Here is a 19,960-nt window from a genome sequence, read left to right as displayed (position 1 = left end):
TTTGTGGTTTATGGACGAGAACAGGGGGATCTGGAGGGGTTGGGTAATTGCACAGTCATTGAACTGGCAGAACTGGCATCAAGGCCCTATATACCTGATTGTTTCTACAGACCCTTGCTTTCTTGGCACTCTGCTGTCTATCGGGAATAAAACCACCAAGAGCTGGGGACGTGGGCAGGGAGAAGGAAGGAGGGTGGACTAGAGGATGACGGACAAGGTGAGCTGAAGGCTTGGCTATCAGACTAATCTCAGTTTATATCTTACTCTTGTCCCTGTATGCACCTCTCTGATCTTCAGCTCCCTTCTCTATAACAATATGGGCCATTTGGAGCTGTTGTAAGAAGCTGTGTAAGATGATGCATGTGAAGTCCCTGGCTTAACAAACTGGAGGTATTGGTAATAACAGCCAGTGTCACCAACTTTGGCATTGTCATGAGCTGTGTGTCCTTGCATATTTCTTGTTACTGGATTATCATATAATTCAGTGAAAAGCACTGACTGATTTTTCAGCCTGTGCAGATTCTGCTGAAGTCACACAGATACCATCTAATTTGTTGTTATTCTTTGGGGAGATTTTGTATCAAATATCGTAAAGCATTAGGTATAAAAGAGAGTGTAATATTCAAAATGTTTCAAACTTTCGTCTAATTCCAAACCCATGAGTTAAGTAGCTGTCAGTAATCGTATTTCATACAATCTGTCATATAGGTCAAATGATCTACTCTGTGCACAAATCATGCCCAAAGGAACATGGCCCTGGAAGAGTCAATACAGTACACCTGTCACAATTAGCCTGTCTAGCAGTCCTTTTGCAGCCTGCTTTGCTTCACCCAGGGATAATGGTGGTCATTACTTTCCCAGAGCAATCCTTCCAAAAGGCTCAGACCTGACAAGAAGGAATGGTACTGAGAGGGCAGTGGGACACTCGGCATGCCATTCCTCCCTCATCTCTCTCTCTAATTGGATTGATTTTTCCGTAAGTGTGTCTGGGTAGGGACATACCTTTCAGGATATTTAAATTAGGGGGAAAAAAATTCTCTTCTACAATCCATCTGTACCATCCATCCAGCAGGTACACATGGAGTTTTCTGGAGTGGTCTGAATCCATGATTAAATTCTAGGAGAACCCAATACTTAGATACACACACTTTTCTGCCTTCAAACTGGGGTGGAGTTTGAGTAACTGAGTTGGTGGTCAGAGGTGCCAGGAGAGAGATTAGCATTCTTGATAAACTATTACCTTGTTATTGGTCAATTACACAGATATTATTTGTAGAAAGAAGTTTACAATATCTACATTATTTGTGAGAAACATAAATTATTGACCCAAATAAACAATTTTTTGTTTATTATATTTCTGTTATAATCTTTAGTCTGCAGGGGGGAAATGCCTCACTAGCACCTTCTTAGTGATATGAATTAAAAGAAAAAAGTAATAAAATTACTTGTCTATTTATAACTTAGAAATAACTACAAATATTTTGACAGAATGATTCAGAAATTCATAGTAATGAGCATACTTTTTTTTTCCAGGCAAACATGTGGTTCTCATACCTACACAATGGTTGAAAATATTTTGCTCTCTGGGGGAATCTTGCACATACTAATTTACAGAGATACTTTTATTCTCTTTTTATTCACAGAGAGCCAGGATTGAAGAACCTATCTTTTTAATGTAGTGCAAACGTTTCTTAAAACTTAAGATCATTTATGTTTTTCTAAAAGATATGTTTAGATTTTACACTTTAAATAATATAGCTATTTTTTACATAAATACGGAAAATACAGGATACAAATACAATATTAAATGTACAATCTTGCTATGGAGCCAGCACTAAAATAGGATTTTTAGTGTTAAAATCTTCCTAAGAGCACTCTGCATTGATGAGATTAAGCTGCTGTGAAGTCTGTTTTATCCATCCCTGAAATTATTTTGTCAGTCTCTTTAACTATCTAAGTATTTTTTACAGGTTAGAATTAAGAACCCAAACCTATCATTAGTAGTCTTATAAATTCTTAGCAGAAAATCTGTACACCAAAGAAAGGAAACAGAAAATTTCTTCTTGAGTAGAGGATGTCCTACGACTTGGAACAATGAATAAATAATGTAAATTATACACTTTTCAAAATTTACATTTTCTCTCCTAGAATGACAGAGGGGAAACATTATAGCCAAATACGCAAAGAAACCTTGGTCACGCTTCCAGTACAAGGGCTTAAGCTTTCTTCGGTGTTCCCGCACCATTCTACAATGGTTGCTGAGTAACATTAGCATAATCTTGAATTATTAAGAAAATTAGAGGTCAGATTTACTTTACAGGAGAATTCAACCTATCTGAATCAGGCCTGAGAGGGTCATAGCATTCCAGATGTGTGCCTGGTGGTAGGTGTAAAGTGCACCACATGTAGAGAATGTGCACAGTAAGGGAAAAGACAAATTACCCAGAGCTATTACTGTCATTAGTTCCATCAGCCCGGGAAGCCCTCCCACGGCATTTTCAGTGTAGTGTGCGGAGCAGGCCTGGGGCTTATCACATCTCGCAGGGAGTCGTCTTCTGCCGGGCATAGTCACATAGTTTGACATTTCAGTTAAAAAAAAAAAAAAAAGTCTGGGCCCTCATTCTCCACACAGGCTTCTGTTTTCCCAGCTTCACAACCAGTGGCAAAAATAAAGGGAGAGCCAGTGCACTGAAGGCTGCAATCATTTATCTGATGGCAGAACTGCTAGCCTTTCTCGAGGCGCACACTATTCTTTCACATAATCAGTTTTAAGTCAGGGACAATAAGCCTCTGCTACTACATTGTACCGGAAGCTCCTTTGGGGGTCATTTGACTAACCTTTTGAATATTTCACCATAATTAAAAGGTTAGGGATCTATCCCACAAGAAACGTGATGAAATAATGAAACATGCACAATAATGCTAGATGAAACATTGCGTTTAGACGGTACCATGGGAACCAATGAGAAACTCTTAAGGGACAACTGATGTAACAAAACCATTTTCCCAAGATAGTTTTCATTCTAGAGGTGCACATGGACAATATTTATTCTGGGATATTAAGCAAAAAGAGCAGAACACTATAAATACATATTATAATCATAACTATGTAGGAATAAATGGGTTGTGGTAAGGTGCTATGATTTTTGTAAATTGTCCTTTAATTATTTGCTAAAATTCCTTTAATGTTGAATATTCTCCTCAGTTAAAGGAAACTACAAAAGTATTAAGACATATATATACAAGCATTCTTATGAAGGAAACAGCGAAAAAAGAAAGAAATCAAATGTAAAAACACAAAGTATTTCCCACTTCATCTTTAGGGAAAAACATAAAGATTTAGCATCCATCTCAACAGACAGAAAAAAGAAAGATACAAAGAACACCAGGTAAATGCATTCAAGAGAATAATGCTTTTCTCACACCTTCTTAATAATATTAATAGCAATCCCATGTATAGGGTTTATTGTGTAGTAGGTACACATCAGATTTATCCTGCAAGCATTTATCCTGCATGTGGAAACTGTGGTTCAGAGAAACTAAGTAACATGCCCAAGGTCAAATAGCAAGTATTCATATCCCAGACTGCCTGACTCCATGCCCTTAACCTCTGCTACAACCTCTCTCTCTCTCTCTCTCTTTCATTCTCTCTCTCTCTCTCTCTCTCTCCTCTCTGTCTGTCTCCATCTCTCTCTGTCATTCTCTCTGCTGTTCAGAATCTTTAAGTCCCAGTGATAATTTTGAAGTAGCCCTCTTCTCTGTTTCTTGCCTTGACCTTAGCCTCTAATAAAGCAGTACAGATTTTATCTGGCATTAGAAAGTCTGATATTTACTCATACTTTAGTTCATATCCAGTAAATAAATATTTCAGTATCTTCTATTCATTGTGATGGTACAAAGACTGTGAGATACAAAGCTGGAAAAAAAAAAAAAAACCCACTTTGGGAACCTACAGACATGTCAGGAATACAAATATGCAAACAGCCAAATGCAGTCTGTCACAAGAGCACATGACCTATGCTTCTTGAGAAACTGGCATCTGAACTGAGAAACTAAAGGATGAGACAGGAAAGGCAGATGAATGCTGCAAGGTAGCAAAAAAATCTCTGTAGATGGTGAAAGGGAAACAAATAAAAAGAAGACAAAAACAAAAGCAAACAAAACCAAAATAAAAGACCGTGGTACATTCCAGAAACTTGAAAGCGATCCATCTAGCCAGACTTAGAGTGCAATAATAACCATCAGAACTTTTGTAACTGGAACAGTCACATTTTTAAAGACCTGGAGGGTTTGCTTTTCCAGGAAAAAAATGATTAAAGATCTCAAAAGCAACACATAACACTTTTTAGGATTTGCCTTGTTGCATGTCAACAGTAAAAACTGCCTTGTGAGACAGCCATTGTTATACACTGAGCTCTACAGAGTTAAGTGCTGGGACAAGTGAGAGGTGGACAGTCCCTGGACAACTCTTCTTCACTGAGAAAAAAATAACTAAGCATGGTCAAAGGAGAGCCTTAGAAGCCAAGAGGCAAATGTCATCATATGCATTCTTCATGAAATCTTGCCGGGAACAGCACAAGAAGCAGCACTCAGATCTTTCCGTCAGCTTCTCAGAATTTTTTAAGAAATGCTCAGAGAGGTGAAAGACCATGGGTTCAAAACAGCAAGGGAAATCTGAAGATAGGGCAAAGGCAGACAAGGTCAGTTTATGAGAGAGAAATGAAAACAAACATCCCTCCTACAAGGGAAACAAAAAAGAAGTCAAGGATCCCAGTGCACCCTATAGGCCTCCTTTGGCCTTCTTGTCTTCTGATTGTCACCCCAAAATCAAAGAACATCCTGGCCTATGCGTAGGTGATGTCGCAAAGAAATCGGGAGAGGCGGAATAACACTGCTGCAGATGACAAGAAGCTTTATGAAAAGAAAGCTGCAAAGCTGAAGGAAAACTAAGAGGGTATTGCTGTATACTAAGCTAAGGGAAAGCCTGATGCAACAAAAAGGGGAGTTACTTAGGCTGAAAAAAAGCCAGAAAAAGAAGGAAGAGGAGGAAAATTAAAATAAAAAAAGATGATGATAAATGATGAATAAGACGGTTCTAACAGTTTTTCTCTTCTGTCTATAAAACATTTAACCCCCCCTGTATACAACAACCTCCTTTTAAGCAAAAAAAACAAAAAACAAAAACCTGAAATCTAAGACTAAGATTTGTTTTTAAACTATTCATTTCGCGTATAGTCAGCACACTGCTGAATGTGTCTTTAGATAGACCTGTCCTGGTAGCATTTTTAATAGCCATTAACTTTGCCTGGTACAGTATGGGCGTTGTAAATTGGCATGGAAATTTAAAGCATGTTCTTCTTGGTGCACAGCACAAATTAGTTTCATATGGGGATAGTAGTGTTTTCACCTTCAGTTGTCTCTGATACAGCTTATATTAGGAAATAATTGTTGTGCTGTTAACAGAATACTACACTTTGATTGCAAAAAAACAAAGTTACCGTTCTTGCAGTTCTTTTGTTGACATTCTGAAAGCTCCTAAGTAAATATGTATTTTTTTTTTTTTTTTTTTTTTTTTTTTGGGAGATGGAGTCTCACTTTGTCATCCAGGCTGGAATGCAGTGGCACAATCTCAACTCACTGCAACCTCCACCTCCTGGGTTCAAGCGATTATCCACTCATGTAGCTGGGATTACAGGCCATGTGTCACTATGCTTGGCTAATTTTTGTATTTTTGTAGAGATGGGGTTTCACCATGTTGACCAGGCTGGTCTCAAACTCCTGGCCTTAAGTAATCCACCTGCTTTGGCCTCCCAAAGTGCTGGCATTACAGGCATGAGCTATTGCACCTAACCAACTATATATAATTTTGTATTAAAATAAATAAAAACTGCTTTTTGAATAAGCACATCTAAATTAAGTGTTGCTGTGCAAATTACTGATGCAATTAACTTAAATAATTGTTGCTTGTATCCACAAATTCTGTGAGGCCTTGGGCATGTTATCTTGACTAGAGATTATTTTCCTGTTCTGCAAAATGGAATACATGTATGTCTTAGTTTGTTTTCTGCTGCTAGAACAGAGCACCACAGACAGGTAATTTACAAAGACAGGAAATTTATTTGGCTCACAGTTCTAGAGGTTGATAAATTCAAGAATACAGAGCTGTTATCTGGTGATGATCATCCCATATCAGAAGATATCACATGGTAAGACAGAGAGAGGAAATTGGGCCACATTCATTCTTTTTATCAAGAGCTCACTCTCGCTATTACCAATCCTCTCTTGCAATAACACCATTAATCCATTCATGATGGTGGAGCCTTCATGACCTAATCCCCTCCTAAAGGTCCCGCCTCTCAACACTGTCACAATGGCCATTAGGTTTCTAACATATGAACTTTTGTGGGACACATTCAAACTGTAGCAACCTATCTTACATGTTTGCAGATGAGAATGAGAAACAATGTAAAATTATCACCTAGCCAGGGGCCTGGCACATAGATGATAACCATTAAATGGTAGCTATAGTAGACGAGTTTAGAAAGTCAAATGTCTTTAAATCTCAATGTAGTGACAAGAAGCAGAAAAAGTCATTTTCTCATCTGCTTCATACTTGGTCCTCAGTCCTGACTGGTTGTTCAAATATGTGAATATTTCACTAAGAGCAGAGTTCAGTTTTGCTAATGATTCCAAAGCCTTCCTGACTTTCCCTTACTTCATGTTTGTTTATGTTTTAATAAGAATATATGCTATGGATCAACAGCTTCAAGTCAGAAGTCTTGACACATTCAAGATAAGGACTCTAGGGACAGCTAGGACACTCTTAGGCTAGCAAAAGGTGCCCCAAAAGTTCTTGTTCACTCTGTCTTCTAGCTACCCATCGGGCTTATGAGTGGTTTACTATAGAGCTAATCAGTTCAATGCCAAGAGGTCTGGGAAGTCTTGTAGAAAGCCTGACTGTCATGAATTTATCTAGGCATCCTTCTGAGACAGTTAATTGTATTATGCCTTGTAAAACCTAGACCTTTATTTAATTATACAACTTTCCAGGATACATCATATATGTATTCTTGCTAAGCAATAATGAATAATTAGGACCGCCACCCTGAGATAGTGGGTGATGAGAAAGAAAATGATTCTCATTAACTCTCAAGTTTAAAAATACATTTTTTTATATCACTAATTTTGAAGAAAAATGTTTCTTTTTCCTTTCTAGAAGAACACCAGTTTGGTGAAAACGAATGTAGTTTGAATTGTTGCGTTTTTTTTTTCCCCCCACATATGGACAATCAAGATGTGTCTTTGAAAACAGATAATTAATATCACAATATCAAACTAATACAGTTAGAAGAGGTAAACTATTTTTCCGTTATTAATATACTTTGTACATGATGTGCATTTTAGAAATCGCATGGGTGAACACTGAATGATAGCTCATTCAGAAAAAAATCAAGACTTAGAAGACTTTTACATGTCAAATGTGGATTCTACAAGGAATGGAATAATTAAAAGATTTATAATTATGGAAGTACTCTCATTTTTATTGCTTTGTATAATTTTAGCATAATCAAAATTAGAGCTCAAAGGAAAAAAGATGGAGTCCTTATCATTCTGGAAGGAAGTTGTATTAAAGAAGTCACGATAACCAAACATTTTTAAAACTGAGTGTTTTCAATTAGACTTATCAAATTATTTTGCTTTATCTTGACACACTACTCCTTATGCATTTTCTTACCCATCAGATGGGTTTTTCCTTTCTATGTGCTCTACACTGACCCTCAAAAATCTTCAAATAAGTCTTTTCTTCCTCTATTCATTTCCACATTTACTAGAGACTTTATGATTTATCCTCTTGTATGTACTCTAAAGTATTGGGTAGTGAGTCACTAACCTTTTAAAGTTATTTTGAATTACAAATAATAGCTAACCTAGTGTAATTATATGTGCTACTAGGTTTAGTCTTTACTTCCCCCAACGAGCTTGCATTCTAGGGTGCACCTATAGTTGCAGATGCCCTATCATTTTGCAAAAAGCAAAGAACTAAGATAAACTATACATTCTTGGTAGGTATCCATCCCAGGAGAGGTAAGTTATAGCAGATAGTATTACTGATTTTCTATTACCATGGACACCTCAGCAACACAAAATGATACTTTACCCTCTGATTGCCCAGTGTTATCAGGCTTGCAAAGTATCAGCTGGATGATATGTCACAGTACAAAATATATAAAAACTTTGCTTCTTGCCACCTGAATTTCAAAGGCTCAACAGATTAAAAACTTACTGTGGTTTTTAAGTCTGTTGCTTGTTTTCAAAGACTTTGCAGCTGAGTTTTTAACAGTATGGTAATATATAGTTCTAGGAATATTACCTTCTGATGAAACACCACATATTTTAGCCTAGTGGCAATGAAACCAAGCAAATTGCTAACTTCTTAAACAGTTTTACAACATGCCAACGGACATTTCCCTTAGATTTTTGCCTAGACTCTTGTAATTATTGGATAATTGCCTCTCCATATTCACTTTCTTTTGACAGCTTAGTTCTAGCCTCTGGGAGTTTAACATCTAATTGGTTTGTTTGCTGAGACTGTGGAATCTTGAATCTTCTTGAACTCAGCAAAGTCAGACAGCCAAAGGAGTTAAAAATATTTTAGTTAGTTCTACCCTCTGGAACCCATCTAAAAGGGTTAATAGAAGTACCAGCCTTTGGTACTGCTTCAGTCATTCTTCACAAGCCTGGTAACTAGACTCAGCGAATGTTTGGTTATTAGAGTAGAGCTCTATAGAATCACTTCACTCAATAAATGTCCAATAACAATAGTGAAGAGTTAGATGAACTATATTTAAAATATTTTCTCCCTAATTCCCCTCCTAAATCTGGCTTCCATCTTTGCCTCTTTATGGTATCCAATGACCTCCATTCAGCCAAGTTCAAAGGCATTTTCTCTGTCCTTATCTTCCTTGATCTTTCTGATGTATGGGGCACAGCTTTTCATACCTACCCCTTTCAAGACTTCTGGCTTCAGTTCCTGAGACATTTCTATTGTCTTTTATTTTTCCTCACCACCATCCTGATCTCTTCACTTATTTCTCATATTTATGTCTTTCTTTTTCTTCTTATACCTTTCCAGTCACTTTTCTTTCAATGTATCTTGCAAGAATTACTACATTACTTGTGTCTTTCTGCTTTTTCAAATTCTTCACGGATTTTTTTATTTTCACTGTTATATAACAGAATAACTTCCAGATATGTAACACTGATCTATTTCTTTATGTACAGTCTTAGATACAACAAGGGTATATCAAAACTCAAAGACGCAGCTTCAATATATTAGCACAATTGATGCATACACATTTATCTCATTTTCACTTTTTTTGAGCATTCATCACCTCTTCAAAGCTCACCTCCTCAAAGAAGCATTACTTGATATCAATCTCTCTATCCCCTTTCCCTGAGTGATTTTTCCTTATAGTGTCTATCCCTTCCCTCATTATAGTATGCACTTATTTGTATGTTCTTTGAATGCACCACAAAAAAATGTAAGCTCCATGAAGGCAGAACTTTTTGTTTTGTTCACTTCTACATAACTAGCACATAGAATAGTGCATGACACATAGTAAACACTAGAGAAAAATTTGAATGGATTAATGAAATAGTAAGTGAGTAAATCCACATTTCCTTCAGATGCTGTAATTCACATTCAGAACCTCTGAGTTACCCTTGACTTCTTAATGCTACCTTAATGCTTTAGTCTATATCTGGCTTAGTCTAGGCTAGGGAAATGCAACAAATAAGACACAATAATTCAGTGGCTTAAAGAAACTAAAACATTTATTTCTCCTTTACAGTTTGAGCTGAATGTTTCAAGGTGGCAGGCAGCTCCACTCTCTGATATTATTTGGGACATTGGTTATTTCTGTCATGTTGCTCTTCTATATGTATACCTTTACGAGTACCAGCTAGTTGAATGGAAAAAGAGAGCATAAAGGAAGCATACTCACTATCTCAAGATCTAAGTCTAGAACGACCCATAGTACTTCTTTTGTATTAATGCTCTAGTGATATAGGATTTTTTTCACATCAAAAAACAAATCTGTTTAGATTCCATTAGCAACATGTAGTCATGTGACCCACCCAACTAACTGTAAGGGAGCCTGGCATATGCAGCCTATCCATATGCTTATAAAGAAGGGAAAAACAAATTCTGATGCACAACTACCAGACTCCCCATATGAGTCAGTTCCTTGGAATTTGTCTCAGATCAATTTCTTCCTTTCTCTTCATGCCACCCCATGCCTGAACCACTAGCATCCTTCACTTTTTACCTTCCCGGCCTTCAGTCTTTCATCTTATCACCCTATTTCATTTCAAAAGCCAAATGACTTTTCTGAATTATAACTGTGACTTTTAATTCCTGGTCTCAAAATCCGGTGGCTAGCAATTCCTACCTATAACAAGTTCAAATTATTTGGGATGAATTTCAAAATTCTCTTCAGTGATCATATCCTTCACAATGTCACAAAATTAGGCTCGAAAAATTGTTAAAGTCCAGCACATTTTACATACACAAGCTAAAGTTCATGTGGCTTTCTCTCCTAGAGTTTCTTAAAGTGGAGACTTAAATTTTCAGTTATAGAACATCACTGTATATTTTTCTTCAAGGCCCTGTGTATAAGGGGCTTTTTGAACAGTGTTTGATGATGTAACTGAAAAGTCACAAAACAAAACTGCAACCTAGATTTGACGTAAAAAACAAATCTCTATTACCAGAGCATTAATACAAGCAATTATTATAAATTTCCTCAAGCAATAGTTTCTCTGTAATTATTTTGCAAAAGCCCATCTTTTTAAGGCAATGGTTCTTAATATGTGCTCTGGGGAACTCTAAGAAGGTGTTCCTGAAATATTTTCAGGGAGTCTGTGAGGTCAAAACTCTTTTCAGGATAATGTTGGGCCATGCGTGGTGGCTCATGCCTGCAATCCCAGCACTTTGGAGGCCAAGGTGGGTGGATCACTTGAGGACAGAAGTTCAAGATCAGCCTGGCCAACATAGCGAAACCCTGTCTCTACTAAAATACAAAAATTAGTCAAGCATGGTGGTGGGTATCTGTAATCCCAGCTACTTGGGAGGCTGAGGCAGAAGAATAGCTTGAACCCAGGAGGGGTCAGTGAGCCAACATCATGTCATTGCACTCCAGCCTTGGTGACGGAGTGAGACACTGTCTCAAAGGAAAAAAAAAAAGTTAAGACCTCATTTGCCTTTTTACTTTCATTCTTTCAGAAGTGAACCTGGAGTTTCAGAGGCTACATGATATCACTATAGTTTGAATGAGGAAGCAGATATGAGAATTCAATTATCTTCATTTGAGTCAGATATTTCAAAGATTTGCAAAAGTAGAATTCCATTCTTCACATTAAATTTTTTTGTTTTGCTAAACTATGGTTATTTTTATTAAAAAGTTGTTTACATTATCATGTAGTGTTATTTTTAATGAATTAATATTTGCAAATTATTTTAATATATTATAAGGTACCTACTCATAGATATAACTCCCATAGATGAAACCTTTGAGGTCCTCAATAATTTCCTTTTTTTTTTTTTGAGTGGTAGCAAGGTTTATTGTGAAGAGCAAAAGGACAAAGCTTCCACAGCATGGAAGGGGACCCAAGCGGGTTGCCACTGCTGGCTGGGATGGCCAGCTTTTATTCCCTTATTTGTTCCTTCCTATGTTCCCTTTTTGTCCTCGATAATTTCTAAGAGTGTAAAGCAGATTTGGGAGCCACTGCTTTAAGGTGATAAATTATAGTTTTGCTACAGTTTTTGGCAACCATCCCTTTCCCTTTCATCTTCTTTCCTCACTTCCTAGAAGAAGACTGGAAATCACCGAAAATGTTGGTAAAATAATTTTCATTATCTGATCTAGCATAGTCCTCACTCGAGTCACCAAGGACTTCTTTGAAGTTCTGCTTTTACACATATGAAGGAAAAACAAGGAAACTAAGAGTTGTTCTGAAAAACAGGTACAGAGGTCATTAGGAAAACGGGCTCTGGTGGCTCTCATGCACAACTGATAACTGTGAAGTTCTTTACAGACAGAAAAGTGTTACGCCATGGCAGAAACAACCACTACGCATCTTTCACTTTAGAAGAAACTGACTCCTTTCTTGATGTTCCCTATAAAGAAGAATTAAAAGTCTATGTAGTGCTTCTAGAATATTTTAGCTTGAATAACCAAAACAACATTGAATGTGAATAAGATTCAGCATTTATACTCTTGGACTATCACTCAGTTCTATAATGTTAGAGAATCTAGTCTAATACCAGTTACTTAGCTTTGCCCTAGAGAAAACTCTAGGCCACAGCCAAAGGCTGCCACAATACACATTAGGAATTCATATGTTTATCCACAAGACTGATTTCATATAATTTATCACTACTACAAAATGAAAACATAAACAAAGCATCACTCAAATTCCAGTAAATAGTTCAATACAAACAACTTCCTATGTGGTTAAGTAAGCAGTATAGAGCAACTTTGGTTCTAGATCTCAGCAGCAGAGAAGTTATATCATCTACCTAGCAGCAGTATTTATGAACTATCAGTTAACTAAGGGGTTACTCCTAAAATTCTAAAATGTGAGAACAATATTTTCAGGCCTTTTTTCCTCCCTTCTATAATGCATTTGTCTTTAAAGTCAATCCCAGTCCTACCATTTCATATGCTTATTTTCATTTATTAGACTAACATTCCCACGGCCTAGATGGGATCAAAATTACTTCTTAGGTGGTTTTAGCCCTAGCATACTTGCTACAAAGAAACTGCTGGCTGAAATATCTCCAAGCCCTTTTTTGCACATGACAGACAAGGACATTTTCCATGAACATTAATGAGACTTATGAGTCCATCCTGATGGGATAACAGAACTAAAAGGTAAGTTTTTAATCAGCAGTAAAGCATCCTTTACCCAAGTGTTCAACTTCTAGTAAATAGATAGAAAATTGCCCATGTATAAACTGTTAACGTGATTAGTGCCTTTGAAGTTACAAAGATTTTAAGATTACATCATAGTCTTAAACTATGAAATGTGCTTGACACAAAAACAGAATTCTAAGCAGCAACCTCCAAAATATCTCCATATGCTACAGAGGAAAGTAAATGAATTATTTCAAAATTTACTAAAAAGTTGTATTCTTCAGAAACTGCTAATCCATATTTTCCACATGTAATCTTTTTAGATATTAGTCATTCCCTGTTAGTGAAAATAAACTGCTGTATTTTAAAAACAAAATCACTCATTTTGTTTTGTAAATGAAACACTGTTCTTTAGGTTGCCAGCCTATTTTTATTTCAACTATTTCTTTTTGAGAACTGATCTCCTGTAACACAAATTCTTGGACTACTGAAATAAAAACTTAAGTAACCATCAGTTATTCTTTTAGAGTTGAATATGAGATTTTTACTACTTGGGCCCCAAAATTTTTCCATACTTAAAACACACTGTTTCAAAGTATATCTTATTTTTACAAATCTAATTCATTTTTTTTCTGTTTCTTCCTAATCCTTCCAAAAATCAGGTATAAATTTTTTTGGTTAAAACTACTTGTAGAGTAAACCTCCTATTTATAATTAATAAACCAAATTAATAGTTGTTCTAATAAATGAGAGTTGAAAATTTTAAGACAAAACATGTTTTTACCTAGGTGCAGACAATTTTTTTTATGGGCGGAAAGGAAAATTATTTAAAACTAATCGAGAATATGAGTAATCAAAATTAGGAAAAACATAACAGAATAGAACCTGCACAAGTAACATTTGGCAAATCATATCTTTACTGTGTGCATTGAACAAGTTTACTGTTTGTTATTACAGAACTCTGAGAAAATAGATAATACTTTTTGAAAGAAAATTTAAAAGCTATTAGAAAAAAGTAAAATCTTTCATAGCCTTTAAAAGTTAATTCCCACCATATTTTACTTTATCATATTCAGTGGCCTGTCTAGTATTATCTCTACATACCTACTAACTTTAACATGTTTCAAACAACACATTGTATTTTTGACAGGTCAAAATAAACAGTAACCTTTACCCATGAGAAAAAGAAAAGTCTGTGCCTGAGTTATTGCTAAGGATTGTTTTCTGAAGAAAGAAATAAATATTAATAAAAAATCTCCCTACAGAAATTCTTCAATTTCACAAAACTTGTGTTTTGCCTTGTTTTGTCATTTTTTTTTTTCTTTTTCTTTTTTCTTCTGACACACAGCTGTGACACAGAAAACAGGCAAGGAAAAGACGAAGGTGTGGATTTTCGGTGTCACCAAAGCTGGGAAATCTGGTGTTTATATTAACACCACGTTAAGATCATAACCAAATTACTCTCACCTACATCTATAGGTAGTTTTCAGACAGAAGCAGTATTACCTATTCTATGCCAATCTCTCTCTTTCTGTCTGGCGCGCGCGCACGCGCACACACACACACACACACACACTTGCAAACTAGAATAGTCAGTTCTCAGATGTAACTAGAAACCGCCTTTTCTTGAAACAACAAAAAACAAATCCCACAGGGAAGGGCCAAAATTATAAACAACTTAATCTCAATTAATTTGGTATTCGAGCCACAAAATCCTTCACTATAAATCTCCAAGCCCAGCTATTTGCTTCTCCAAAACGGGCTTTACAAAATCTGTCCCAATAGTTCCCTTGTTCCCAAGTGGATAACACTGCCAGGCTCTTTGTGATGGCAGCCGGTTAGGGAGCACCAAGGCTTCCATGATGTCCCCTGTAAAGTGGTCACGGAAACACTGGAAAGTCATGCCACTTGTTTATACTCGTGGGGAAAGGGCGATGGCTATGCAGGGACACCTTGTCCAAGATGATAACACATCCTTCTCGGTACATTCGGGGAAAAAAAAAACTCAGCTTATTACTGAAATAAATATTTTTATTGACTGCCCTTGAGTCAGAGCCCACTGACCCTGCGAACCATAAATGGCTTTGGCGCAAAACTGGCATTTCCAGGCAGCAAGAGGAGATACTGGATTAGTTAAAGACACCTCGCCTAAGCTTTCTTCCACTGTCCCTCCACCTTTCCGCCTCGGGCTTTGGAAGCAAGAAAGGGACTGCAGCTGGGTACCTTTCCAGGGGCCTGAGGGCTCAGGGATAGAGTTGTGCGCGCTTACACGCGCGGTGCTGGAGTGGAACGCGCTGCTCAACGTGGGGACCAAAACGGACCGGCGCTGGCGCACGCTCATACCCAGCGTCTGTGGCTGCAAAGCGGCCAGGTCGCGGAACCAAGAAGACAAATGAACGTTATGCAGCATTCTCTATTAAACAATAAAGCGAGCTGTAAAAGTCTCAGGTGCTGTGTTTGTTGTGCAGTCTGCGTCGAGCGGTGGCTCAGGACCCGGGCGAGCCGAGCAGAGTGGGCCAGGGAGCGCCTCTTCGGCTGATTCCAGGGAAAGATAAGGAGCCGCCGAGCCACCAGCTCTGTCTAGACTCGCGACCTCACAAGTCAAGCACCTTGTTTGGATTAGCCCTCCAGATCTGCCAACCTGATCAACTCCTGAAAGAGAAGGGCCTAGAAATACCCTTATTTTTCTCTCTCGGACCACTTCGATTGTCCCTGCTTTAAGGGATCAAGGGCTGACTTGCCCGCGGAAGCGGCGGGGCTGGTTAGACTAGTGTCCGGGTCCCCGATTCCCAGCACTTCCCACCCCTAACCTGAGTGCGGACAGGCGCTGCCCTGCCTGCTGGACTCGGGCAACGCACCTGGGGGTAGAAGCACTCGGACAACCCGCAAAATTAAGTAGCTAATTCGGTCAAATCCACAAATAACATCACTTCAAAATGAACACTAACTTTTAATCAATGGAACGGAAAGAGGATCCCAGGCAAGGAATAAGCAGCTCTAAGGCTAAGCAGAATCTTACATGGCTTTGGAAAGGGAGGGTCAATGTGTCTTTCTTCCCCACCTGGCGAAAAGCAATCTTACCCCACATCTTTCTTCCAAATCCAGGTGGTCTCTTTTGGGGGCTGTGTGTGTGTGTTTACATACACATATAAATGATATAAAGAAAAATATAAGTATGTGTATATATGTATGTATATATGTAGGTATGCACACACACACATATATATATATATAATTTTCTTTTTAGAACCTTTTGCTTATCAATGCTGAGCGCTCTTGCAGACAGATAATTAAGCAGAAAGATTTGCAAAATAAATTTTTAGAAATTAGAATCAAGGAGTCCTAAGTGCAGTTCCGGGAAGAAACTGGTTTCCTTGAGACACAGAAACGGGCTTCTTGGAGACAACAGCTTAAGTACCATAAAAATTAAAGGATGTGATGGTAACAATGCTCACAGCAAACACTCAGCAGCCTTCCCTGCCGCCCCTCCCCCTCCTTCGCTCCCTGTGAACCAGCTTCTCTGTCTACACTTCAGAAGTCTCTGGGAGGTGTGGAGAGATCCTCCATCATGGCTTGGGACATTGTAAGCTGTGAAGTTTATGTTTGTGGCGCCTGGGCTCAAACAGCCATTCAGTGGCTTGCTCCATATCAAGAAAACAACAATCAGAAAAGATCAGTAAACAAAATCGGCTGGCAGAGCCTTGAATTAACTACTTGCATTTTAGTTTAAAAATACCAACTCACACTGTACAAGTTACTTTTCATTTTACATAGTTATTGAGAATTCAAGATGTGGGGCCGTTTTTTAAGAGAACACTTTGAAAATAAATACACAAAAATTGCTCCCTCCTTTGTCTTCTTGTGCTCCCCCAAGAAAAACAATTTGCCCTGTTGCAACGTAAATCTTCAGTTGTTGATTAGTGAAAAGGAAGTAAATACTCCTAGAGAAATAGATAGAACTCAGGCATCATTTGGATGATGAATCTCACTTACAAAAGTTGACTAAACTGAACTTTACCAGTAAGAAAATAAGTACTTTCTGCTTAGACAGTTCACTTGTTTTAGGAATGAGATTAAAAACCCAAAGTGGCTGGGTGCCATCCAAACTTAGCTCTTTAAACTTTTTTCTTTTTTTTTTTTTTTTTTTAAAAAAAGAAAAGGCTAAGTAAAGCCACATAGGATTTACAATAGTTACATTTCATGAGATCGATCTTTTGACTTAAAATTCAAGGTGCTAGGGAAATACAAAGTACTTCCAAGGTAACCTGAAAGCACATTGTCTTTTCAGCTAGTTTCAAAAGGATAAGATACACCAGAAGAGAGGTCAACATTATGAGTTTAACAAGTTGATCAGGGTGAATAGCAGTCAAGCATCACAAAGTCATCTATTTAATCTTGAACTCCAAGAAAGTTGTCAATGGGCAAGTGGGTACACATACCCACACAGAATTACGAGTAACCAGAAACCTTGTTTCAAAGGAGAAAAAAATCTTCAAACATGATTCTAACTTAGAAAAGAACTTTTTTGATTTGTAAGAAAACCCAAGTTTATTTCATGAATGGGATAGAGGGAAAATAGGCTGAAATGGAAGACAGTATTGTGCTGAAACTATAGGGGAAACAATATCCTGTCTTTAAGACTGTGTATACTGATATGAATTTTCCGATTTAAGGGGAGCATACTAGATGTTTTTAGCTGCATTAATTTTTAGCTTGCAGAAGCTGGAGGAAATGAGTCATAATGTCCAGAAGGAAGAATTCAGAGTAATAAGGGAGGGATGATCGGAGATAATAACGAACAAGAGGAATTTCATTACAAGAGCAGAGCTCAAAACTCAGTCTCCAGAGGTGTGCAGAGAAGAGGAGAGTATGTAAGAGATGATTTGTGAACAAAATAACATTTCTACTACACATTTTAGAGTGCAGGCTGAGGAGTCTAAAAGGGGAAGACACACCTTCATTCAAAAAATGAAAAGAACTAGAATGCTATTGACCCATTAGTCCATTCTCAGCCCTCAGGCAACAAATATCTTGAATCTAGCAAGTGAAACCAAATCATTCATCACCCCCTCCCTAAATTATTGTGGTTAAATTCAAGCCATGGACTTCAGAATAGACTGACATCTATATATGTAAAACATCACTGCCCCCCACCAAAACATGCAAACATATTCTTCATCTTAGAAATCAGTTTGAGGAGGAAAAAGCTTCACAAAGATGGGTGCCTCACTTAAGTACCTCTATTGCATTCAAACCCTAATGAAAGTGTTTTCCATCTCTAGTCCCTAATATTTTTGAGTCCTCCAGAGGCTATGGCTGGGGAAGCGGGTCCAGTGTTTTCCAAGTAAGGAAGGCTTGGACTCTCAGTAACTTTGCAGGCATGACACCAATATTCACATTGAAACTGCCATCCTTACACATGCATATTAGTTGCCATTTCAGCTATGATGGTGAGGAAAAAGGAAAAAAGAGAACAATAGAAATAGTGAATGGGAAGCTAAAACAGTAAAGTCCCTTGGCAAGAGATTAGAGGACGGAGATCTGAGTTAAAAACAACAACAACAAACAAACAAACAAAAAAACCTTTCCTGGAGAAGATCCGTGTGAGATAAGACACAACTCTTGTTTTTCTCAGCCGAAGACTGACTGCAAGCCATTATTACCACCGGCCAAATTATTAACCCTCTGTCAAGAATTAGACACAACAATCAAAGTAATCAACGGGCATGTCTAATGCACTGTAACATTTTCAATGCAAAGTTTGTTTTCTCTCTGCCCTCACGTTAGAGCCTGTAATTAACCCGTTATGTAGAACTAAACCAAACAAAAGCCTAATTGAGGCTGGCTTCCAGACTTGCGGCAGGTTTGGAGAGGGTGAAAGCAACTTGAGAGCTGGGGGGCAGAGCCTCCACCTCACCCTATGGAGCCCGGAGGGGTATGCCACACGACACACGATTAGGGTACTTTAGCTTTCACATTTATTAAGAATTGTCAGGTACTGAAAATGGCATTACACTCGCGCATACAAATGAATGCAGTTTCCAGAGTCAAAGCATCATCCCGGGGTGGGGGTAAAGGGAGGCGAGGGAACAGGGTGAAGACCCAAATCCTAATTCGACGCCAGCAAACGAAGAAGCACCAAGAAGCCCAATTTTGGGCAGTGCCACTTATCTTTTCCAGGGTTCTGGCTCTAGCACTTGAACTATTGCTGGGGGCGGGGGGGGGGGGGGTTGGGGGAAGCGGCAGGGAATAGTCTATCCCAGAGAGCATGCCCATAACTCTGACAGCTGATGGGTTCAGCAAAGCACACGACCTGCTACCCCATAAAAGGTGGTTTCCCAACAGAACGGTCTCCCCATAGCCAGTCATCTTTCCCAAGATTTTTGAAATTAGACTTGGGGAAGGGACAAATCGGAGGTGGGAGACGGGAGAAGAGGCAAGAAAATGCATACAGTGACTGGTCTGGGAATTGCAAAGCATACTCTCTTCTCTAGGCCTGTTCCTTCTGCACAAATACAGCAGCATTTCTCAATCGGCTGACAGCCGCCACTGGTAAATAATGGTCATACCTCATTGGCTAGGCAGAAAGCCTCTCTTTTACCAAGAGCTTATATATTTGACATATAGGTCATTTCAACAATCCCAAGCCAGAGCCTTTGGTATAAATCACTTATTCTAAGAAAATAAAATAGTGATTCTGAATCAAAAGCCATTTTAAGCAAGACCCTTTTCCTATTTGGGGTGGGTGGATGGGTGGGGTACGGCAAGGAAGAGACTGGGGGAAGGAAAGAGAGGGGTCAGGACAGAGAACAGCATCTCATTTTCACAAAACCAGTAGCATTATCATAGCTGAGAGCTAAGGGGTTTTCAACCAACTCTGATCCAACTATTGAAACGCAAACTTGCAAACTCAACCTTAACTACTTGCAATACAACATCACTCCTATTGTGTGTCAGTTTACTCCAATTCACATGCAATCCTTACTTTCAGACATTTGAATAGCTTGTTTGTAAACATAAAAGAGGGACCCTGGATCACTGTG

At 38.2% G+C, this 19,960-nt stretch overlaps 1 pseudogene; it reads left to right on the top strand.

Moving 5' to 3' along the window:
- The first annotated feature begins 4,497 nt into the window (after window positions 1–4,497).
- LOC105509883 lies at window positions 4,498–5,061 on the top strand (annotated as a pseudogene).
- The last annotated feature ends 14,899 nt before the right edge of the window (window positions 5,062–19,960 follow it).

Source organism: Colobus angolensis, unplaced genomic scaffold, assembly GCF_000951035.1.
Source record: "Colobus angolensis palliatus isolate OR3802 unplaced genomic scaffold, Cang.pa_1.0 Scaffold180, whole genome shotgun sequence".
Classification (NCBI taxonomy): domain Eukaryota; kingdom Metazoa; phylum Chordata; class Mammalia; order Primates; family Cercopithecidae; genus Colobus; species Colobus angolensis.
Note: the sequence above shows the minus strand (reverse complement) of the source record. Positions and strands in the feature narration are given on the sequence as shown.